Raw genomic sequence first — 10093 nt, 5'->3', positions numbered from 1 at the left:
ACCCTCACCACTTTTAAGAGATTGTTGGATGGGCTCTGAAAGTGCAGTAACATGCAGTGTTACAGACCGAGAGCTGGTAATTGGGATTAGACTGGATGACCTTTTGTTGGACGGCAGGTATAATGGTAAGTACTGCAGGGAATAGAATACGGCCAGGGTGTGATCTCCAAGACTAGTGTCGATCACCCGAATGGGTCGGAGAGTAATTTTCTCAGATTTTTTCTCTATAAATTGGCCTGGGCTTTTCTCTGGTTTTTGGCTCTCCCAGGAGATCACATGACTCCGATTGGGGTGGAGTTTAGATGTTTTCAGTATCAGGGGTGTTGGGGTAAAAGGAAGCTTCTCTCCCTCAAGGTGGATTAACTGATATAGTTCATCGACACCTCGCCCAGCTCCCACTGTATAACGACCACGGCAGTAAACAAACCAAACCTCAGGTTTACCGGTTTTATTACGAGCAATGCACGGGACGGTTCAGCCTAAAACCTCGGAAGTACAAAAGGTTTCAAGTACAAATTCTGCAGGTTTTGGAGAGGAGCGCCCTCCTACAAAATTCTCGATAGATTTAATTGTATAAGCGAAGTTACATTGATTTGTCGACTATTATCAAACTGTCTCTGAGTGGTATATGCAGTTGCCCACCTTCTGTGGTGTTGTTCCATCACTTGCCCTTTGCCGCAGTATAATAGGCGCCTAAACTGGCTTCCTTATCTCTTCCTCAGAGACTGCTGATCAACAACTGCTGATTTTGCTGTTTAAGTATTACAGAGGTTACGGATTCAGCTCAATGCGTTATACATTTGTGCTATACCTACATAAGCAAGTGTTACATACATAGGCAGTTATATAGACCCTCCTGATACTGATAAGTTCACTACTTTCAGCATAATTCTGACCACCGATTTCCAACTTTTAGAATTTATCCCTTACAGGGGTGTCGCAGTTGTGTGAGGCGGACTGGTTGGGCTGGGTGCTCTTTGCCTTTCCGTCATTGTTTATAGGTTTATATGTAACCTTGAGGGCTGCTGACCAAGCGCGGTGCAGCTCTTTGTCGGCCGGCGCAGACATGATGGGCCGAATTGACCTCCTTCTGCGCTGTAAATTTCTATGTTTCTATGTTTGCCCATCAGAGGAACTATCTCCTAGTGGGCATACTGGTCACCATCCACACTGAGAGTGAGAGATAGTCATCCAGAAGGCTCAACTGATGAAGATATGTCTCCAGTTGAACATTCTTGATGTCTATCACTCGGCCAGTAATGTTGCCACAGTTCTCCTTTGTCACAGCATCTGAACGAGAGATGGTGGTCTTGGGGCACAGTGTCCTCCAGGCATTTGGGCAACAGCCATCAGGCTCTTCAGGTAATGCTGCGACATTCAGGAGGAATGGGCTTCAAGGCCAGTGGACATCGATGAGTTGACTTGTCATTTCAGCAGACATCATACACTTTCAGACTCGTTGCAGGGTAAATCAGCATATCTATGGTTGATAATGAAGAGTAAAATTACGGGCTGGAGGAGGATATCAATCTACAGGTGAAGTGGGCAGAGCAGTGGCAAATGGAATATATTTCAGAGAAGTGTGAGGTGATGCACTTTGGGAGAGCTAATAAGGAAAGGGTATACTCATTAAGCGGCAGGCCACTTAATAGTGTAGATGAACAAAAGGACCTTGGAGTGCTTGTCCACAGATCACTGAAAGTAGCAGACCAGGAGGATAAGGTGGTTAAGAAGGCATACGGAATGCTTGCCTTTATTGGCTGAGGCATAGAATTTCAGAGCAGGGAGGTTATGCTTAAATTGTATAATACTTTGATTCGGCCACAGCTGGAGTACTGCGTGCAGTTCTAGTCGTCGTATGATAGGAAGGATGTTATTGCACTAGAGAGGGTGCAGAGGCCATTTACTAGCATGCTGCCTGGACTGGAGAATCTTAGTTATGAGTACAGATCGGATAGGCTGGGTACTTAAGGAAGTTGCTCTAGAAATAGTGGTGGTCATTTTCCAGCATTCGATAGACTCTGGAACAGGTCCTATGGATTGGAGTGTAGCTAATGTAACCCCACTTTTTAAAAAAGGAGGAAGAGAGTAAACAGTGAATTGTAGACTGGTTATCCTGACATCGGTAGTGGGGAAAATTATGAAAGATGTAATAGCAGCGCATTTGGAAAGCAGTGACAGGATCGGTCCAAGTCAGCATGGATTTTTGAAAGGGAAATCATGCTTGACAAATCTTCGAGAATTTTTTGAGGATGTAACTGGTTGAGTGGACAAGGGAGAAGCAATGGATATGGTGTATTTGGACTTTCAAAAGGCTTTTGACATGGTCCCACACAAGAGATTAGTGTGCAAAATTAAAGCACATGGTACTGGGGGTAATGTATTGACGTGGATAGAGAACTGGTTGTCAGACAGGAAGCAAAGAGTGGGAATAAACAGGTCCTTTTCAGAATGGCAGGCAGTGACTAGTGGGGTACCGCAAGGTTCAGTGCTGGGACCCCAGCTATTTACAATATACATTAATGATTTAGACAAAGGAATTGAATGTAAATTTGCAGATGACAGTAAGCTGGGTGGCTGTGTGAGCTGTGAAGAGGATGCTAAGAGGGGCTGCAGGGTGACTTGGCCAGGTTAGGTGAGTGGGCAAATACATGGCAGATGCAGTATAATGTAGATAAATGTGAGGTTAGTTGCCAGCAGTGTGTGGAGAATGCCCGACTGAAGATCAGCTCCCTTGTAAGCTGTTCCCTCGTAAGTTCCTCTTCATTCTTCAAGTGACGGCATTTTCAAGCCGCCTGGTTGTCTCTCGTGTCTTGTGGGGAGGGAAGTGAATGGATTTTCCTCGTTCTGGGTTGTCTTTTGGTGCCAACAAGCTGAGTTCTGGAGTGTGCTAAAAGTTAACACAGCACGGGAGCCGGGGAAGGAGGAGAAATACATTTTCCCAGACAAATTGTGCCGATGCATCACGATAATTAAATCCACATCCCCTATCACCCCCCCACCCCATTTCCCAACCCTCCCCCCTTCAGCCCATTAATGTTCAGGAGCTGATCTTTCTTCTGAGCATTGCTGGCTCTGTAATTCAATTCCAATCCACTGAGTATGGCACGGCCTAAAGAAAAGGCAAATTAAAGGGTGTGACAGCTAGCACTTTCACAAACAAGATTGAGGACGGTCTCCGTGCGAGCCGGAACGACACAGAACTCAGCACAACTCACCGAACGGTTTCAAGTCATCGCCGAATGTTGTCTGCGGGTACAGAGCATCGCGGCTGTGTGGGACATGCTGGCTGGAGCAGCAGGTCTTTTCCTGTGCGTCATTTATGTTTCAAGTCCTGTTATTTCAACAACTTAAATGTGAGAAGTTTAACATCTGGAAATAAATGTGCAATGGAATTTAACAAACTTACTGTGTGTTTCCTGATTTGTGGGATTAAATAGCTGGTTAGAAATAAATTAAGTACTTTTGTCGTGCAGTCACTGTTGTAATGTAGGGAACACAGCAGCCAATTTGCACACAACAAGCTCCCACAAACAGCAATGTGATGTGACCAGATAATGAGGGTGCAAAATTCCTAAAATGCATTCCAGAGAACTTTTTTAGCCAGTATGCAGCAAGCCCAACAAGGGAGGGGGTGGTTCTGGATTTAGCTTCAGGGAATGAAGCTGGGCAGGTGGAAGGGGTTTCAGTGGGAGAGCATTTAGGTGCTAGTGATCATAATTCAGTTAGATTTAGGGTAGTTATGGAAAAGGACAATGATAGACCCGGAATAAAAGTTCTCAATTGGGGAAAAGCCAATTTTACTCTGCTGAGATGTGATTGAGCCAAAGTGGACTGGAAACAGCTACTTGAAGGTAAATCAGTCTCAGAGCAGTGGGAGGCATTCAAATAGGAGATCGTGAGGGTTCAGAGCAAATATGTTGCCTTAAAAAAAAGATGGGACTAACATTTCGGCCAGAGCGGACACGATGGGCTGAAATGGTCTTCTTCTGCGCTGTAAATTTCTTTGTTTCTATGTTTTTTCTATGCAGTTATTGCATTCAGGGAGGAGGAGTGTGAAATATTAGATGAAATAAACATAGTGAGAGTGTAAGTATTAAAGGGTTTAACATCTTTGAAAGCTGTGAAGAGAAGCAAGCGAGGAAATAGCAGAGGCTCTATCAGAGAAAGGGATAGACCGAGTAATTACAGGCCAGTCAACCTAACCTCGGTAGTGGGAAAATTATTTGGAAAAACTTCTGAGGGACAGGATAAATCTTCATTTAGAAAGTCACGGATTAATCAGGGACAGTCAGCATGGATTTGTTAAGGGAAGACGGTGTCTGACTAACATGATTGAATTTTTTGAGGAGGTAACAAGGAGGGCCGATGAGGGCAGTGTATATTATGTAGTGTATATGGATTTTAGCAAGGCTTTTGATAAGTTCCCACATGGTAGACTGGTCACGAAAATAAAAGCCCATGGGATCCAACGCAAAGTGGCAAGTAGGATCCAAAATTGGCTCAAAGGCAGGAAGCAAAGGGTAATGTTTGATAGGTGTTTTTGTGACTGGAGTGGGACCAGTGGTGGGGATAAAAGGAGCGGGGAGCCGAGGCCCGAGATCACAGCGAGAGTGGGACCAGTGGTGGGGATAAAAGGAGCAGGGAGCCGAGGCACGGGATCACAGCGAGAGTGGGACCAGTGGTGGGGATAAAAGGAGCAGGGAGCCGAGGCACGGGATCACAGCGAGAGTGGGACCAGTGGCGGGGATAAAAGGAGTGGGGAGCCGAGGCCCGAGATCACAGCGAGAGCGGGAGATCGAGGCCAAAGGTAAAACAAAGAAGTAAAAAGAAATCGAAGTGTGACATCACAGCCAAGAGGGTAAGTGATTGGCTCGTGGATTGGTGAGTATTTAATCTTTTTTTCTTCTTTTTATATCCTTATCAGTATGTAACCTTTGACATTGTTGCCAAATTAAGTAATTTAGGGTTAACTCATGGCAGGAGAGCCCGGACTTGTGTCATGCTCCTCTTGTGCTACGTGGGAAGCCAGGGACGCTTCCAGTGTCCCTGACGACTACATGTGCGGGACGTGTATCCAGCTGCAGCTCCTGACAGACCGCATTGCAGCACTGCAACTGCACATGGATTCACTCTGGAGCATCCGCGATGCTGAGGATGTCGTGAATAGCATATTTAATGAGTTGGTCACACCGCAGGTAAAGGTTACTCAGGCAGATAGGGAATGGGTGACCATCAGGAAGAGCAGTGGAAGGAAGGTAGTGCAGGGGTCCCCTGCGGTCACCTCCCTCCAAAACAGATGCACCGTTTTGGGTACTGTTGAGGGGGATGACTCATCAGGGGAAGGCAGCAGCAGCCAAGTCCATGGCACCACGGGTGGCTCTGCTGCAGAAGAGGGAAGGAAAAAGAGTGGGAGAGCTATAGTGGTAGGGGATACTATTGTAAAGGGACTAGATAGGCATTTCTGCGGTTGCAACCAAGACACCAGGATGGTATGTTGCCTCCCTGGTGCAAGGGTCAAGGATGTCTCGGAGCGGCTGCAGGACATTTTGGAAGGGGAGGGTGAACAGCCAGTTGCCGTGGTGCATATAGGTACCAACGATATAGGTAAAAAACGGGATGAGATCCTACAAGCTGAATTTAGGCAGCTAGGAGTTAAATTAAAAAGTAGGACTTCAAAGGTAGTAATCTCAGGATTGCTATCAGTGCCATGTGCTATTCAGAGTAAGAATTGCAGGATCGCTAAGCTATATCTTAGCTACCCTCTTATGCAGCAGAGCCACCCATGGTGCCATGAACTTGGCTGCTGCTGCCCTCCCCGATGAGTCATCCCCCCCAACAATACCCAAAACGGTGTATCTGTTTTGGAGGGGGATGACCGCAGGGGACCCCTGCACTACCTTCCTTCCACTGCTTTGCCTGATGGTCACCCATTCCTTATCTGCCTGAGTAACCTTTGCCTGCGGTGTGTCCAACTCACTAAACGTGCTATTCATGACATCTTCAGCATCACGGATGCTCCAGAGTGAATCCATGTGCTGCTCCAGTGCCGCAATGCGGTCTGTCAAGGGCTGCACCAGGATACACTTCCTGCACATGTAGTCGTAGGGGACACTGGAAGCGTTCCTGAGTTCCCACATAGCACAGGAGGAGCATGACACGTGTCTGGGCTCTCCTGCCATGACTTAACCCTTAGATTAATTTAATTTGGCAACAATGATAAAGGTTACCGACTGATAAAGGAAAAGAAACAAAGAAAAACTACTCACCAATCTCTTACCCCTTGGCTGTGACGTCACCCTTCGATTTCTTTTTACTTCTTTTTTGCCTGCTCTCCCTGCACCAGCTGGTTCCTCGGACTGTCACCGCTCTCAGTCGCTGTCGCTGTCCTTTATCCTCCTACACCGCTCCTCTCGCGATGCTGCTCCCTCGGACTGTCACCGCTCTCAGTCGCTGCCTCTGTCCTTTATCCTCCCACACCGCTCCTCTCGCGATGCTGCTCCCTCGGACTGCCCCTCGGTGGTTAAGAAGGCATATGGAATATTTGCTTTAATTAGCCGAGGCAATGAATACAAAACCAGGAAGGTTATGCTTGAATTGTATAAAACACTAGTTAGGCCACTTCCAGAGTACTGCGTGCAGTTCTGGACACCACGTTACAGGAAAGATGAGATTGCACTAGAGAGGGTGCAGAGGAGATTTACGAGCCTGGACTGGAGAATTTTAGCTATGAGGAAAGATTGGATAGGCTGGGATGTTTTCTTTGGAACTGAGGAGGCTGAGGAGACAGCTTATTGAGGTGTATAAAATTATGAGGGACCTATCCTGAGAACACCAGCGGCAGGTCGGGCCATAAAAGGAGCGACGAGCGTTGCCTGGGAGCAGCGTGGAGGCGTGTCTCATTGCCTCACACTTATCCGGATTGAAGTCCGTCTGCCACTGTTCTGCCCACCTGACCAGAACATTGATATCTTTCTTCAATCTGCAGCTTTCTTCTTCATTTTCAACGATACAGCCTATTTTAGTAACATCTGCAACTTCTTAATCATACCCCAACATTCAAGTCCAAGTCGTTTATATATACCACAAAAAGCAAGGGACCTGGCACAGCCCTGCAGAACCCCACAGGAAACATCCTTCCAGTCACACAAACACCCATCAACCATTACCCTTTGCTTCCTGCCTCTGAGCTAATTTGGATGCAACTTGCCACTTTGCCCTGGATCCCATGGGCTTTTATTTCGTGACCAGTCTGCCATGTGGACAAGGGGGAGCCAGTGGATGTGGTGTATTTAGACTTTCAAAAGGCTTTTGACAAGGTCCCACACAAGAGATTCGTGTACAAAATTAAAGCACATAGTATTGGGGGTAATGTACTGACGTGGATAGAGAACTGGTTGGCAGACAGGAAGCGAAGAGTAGGAATAAACGGATCCTTTTCAGAATTGCAAGCAGTGACTAGTGGGGTACTGCAAGGTTCAGTGTTGGGACCCCAGCTATTTACAACATACATTAATGATTTAGACAAAGGAATTGAATGTAATATCTCCAGGTTTGCAGATGACACTAAGCCGGGTGGCAGTGTGAGCTATGAGGAGGATGCTAAGAGGCTGCAGCATGACTTGGACAGGTTCGGTGAGTGGGCAAATAGATGACAGATGTGGTATAATGTAGATAAATGTGAGGTTATCCACTTTGGTGGTAAAAACAGGAAGGCAGATTATTATGTGAATGGTGACAGATTAGCAAAAGGGGAGGTGCAATGAGACCTGGATGTCATGGTACATCAGTCATTGAAAGTTGGCATACAGGTACAGCAGGCGGTGAAGAAGGCAAATGGCATGTTGGCCTTCATAGCGAGATGATTTAAGTATAGGAGCAGGGAGGTCTTACTGCAGTTGTACAGGGCCTTGGTGAGGCCACACCTTGAATATTATGTACAATTTTGGTCTCCTAATCTGAGGAAGGACATTCCTGCTATTGAGGGAGAGCAGCGAAGGTTCACCAGACTGATTCCCGGGATGACAGGACTGACATATGAAGAAAAACGGGATCGACTAGGCTTATATTCAATGGAATTTAGAAGAGTGAGAGGGGATCTCATAGAAACTTATAAAATTCTGACAGGATTGGACAGGTTAGATGCAGGAAGAATGTTCCCGATGTTGGGGAAGTCCAGAACCAGGGGTCACAGTCTAAGGATACGGGGTAAGCCATTTAGGACCGAGATGAGGAGAAACTTCTTCACTCAGAGAGTTGTGAGCATGTGGAATTCTCTACCACAGAAAGTTGTTGAGGCCAGTTCGTTAGATATATTCAAAAGATGTGGCCCTTACGGCTAAAGGGGTATGGAGAGTAAGCAGGAATGGGGTACTGAAGGAATGATCAGCCATGATCATATTGAATGGTGGTGCAGGCTCAAAGAGCCAAATGGCCTACTCCTGCATCTATTTTCTATGTTTCTATGTGGAACGTTATCAAAAGCTTTGCTAAAATCCATATATACTACATCATACGCACTGCCCCCATTGACCCTTCTGGTTACCTCCTCAAAATATGTAATCAAGTTATTCAGACACGACTTTCCCTAAACAAATCCATGCCGACTGTCCTTGATTAATCCATGTCTTTCCAAATGAATTTTTTCCAATAATTTTACCACCACTGAGCCATTCTTAAATAGCGGAGTCACATGCCACACAACACTCAAGCTTCTGACCTGCATTTGTAGCCACGGCATTTGTTCCAGTTGCGTTTCTGGTTATTGGTGATCCCCCAGGATGTTGATTGTGGGTGATTCGGTGATGGCAATGCCGTTGAATGTCAATTGAGATGGTTAGACTCTCTCTTGTTGAAGATGGTCAATGCCAGGCTCTTGTGTGGTGTAAATGTTATTTCCCATTTATCAGCCCAAGCCTGGATATTGTCCAGGTCTTGCTGCAGGTGGCCATGGACTGCTTCATTATCTGAGGAATTGCTAATGTAACTGAACACTGCAACCATCAGTGAGCAGCCCCATCTCTGACCGTGTGATGGAGGGAAGGTCATTGATGAAGCAGCTGAAGATGGTTGGGCCTAGGACACTGCCCTGAGGAACTCCTGCAGCAATGTCCTGGGGCTGTGGTGATTGGCCTCCCAACAATTACAAGCAGCTTCCACTGTGCTAGGCCTGGCTGCAGCCACTGGAGAGTTTTCCTTCTGATCACTTTCAGTTTCACTGGGGCTCCTTGATGCCACACTCAGTCAAATGCTCGCTTGATATAAGGGCTATCATAGAAAATAGGTGCAGGAGTTGGCCATTTGTCCCTTCGAACCTGCACCACCATTCAATAAGATCGTGGCTGATCATACACCTCAGTACCCCTTTCCTGCTTTCTCTCCATACCCCTTGATCCCTTTAGCCGCAAGGGCCATATCTAATTCCCTCTTGAATATATCCAATGAACTGGCATCAACGATTCTCTGCTGCAGGGAATTCCACAGGTTAACAACTCTCTGAGTGAAAAAGTTTCTCCTCATCTCAGGTCCTAAATGGCCTACCCCTTATTCTTAGACTGTGTCCCCTGGTTCTAGACTTCCCCAACATCGGGAACATTCTTCCCGCATCTAACCTGTCCCGTCCAGTCAGAATCTTAAACGTTTCTATGAGATCCTCTCTCAACCTTCTAAACTCCAGTGTATAAAGGCCCAGTTGATCCAATCTCTCCTCATATGTCATCTGTCATCTTGTCTCTGGACTTGAACTTTGTCTACATTTGGACTAGGACTGTAATGAGATTTGGAGCCAAGTGGTGTGATTAAAAAGTGGTGTTACATTAGCTACCCTCCAGTCCATAGGAACCGATCCAGAGTCGATAGACTGTTGGAAAATGATCACCAATGCATCCACTAATTCTAGGGCTACTTCCTTAAGTACCCTGGGCTGCAGACTATCAGGCCCTCGTGATTTATCGGCTGAAAATCCCATCAATTTCCCTAACACAATTTCCTGACTAATAAGGATTTCCTTCCGTTCCTCCTTTTTGCTAGACCCTCGGTCCCCTAGTATTTCCGGAAGGTTATTTGCGTCTTCCTTGTGAAGACAGAACCAAAG

The sequence above is a fragment of the Pristiophorus japonicus genome, chromosome 8 (genome assembly GCF_044704955.1).
Source record: "Pristiophorus japonicus isolate sPriJap1 chromosome 8, sPriJap1.hap1, whole genome shotgun sequence".
NCBI lineage: Eukaryota > Metazoa > Chordata > Chondrichthyes > Pristiophoridae > Pristiophorus > Pristiophorus japonicus.
This window is presented reverse-complemented; position numbering follows the sequence as displayed.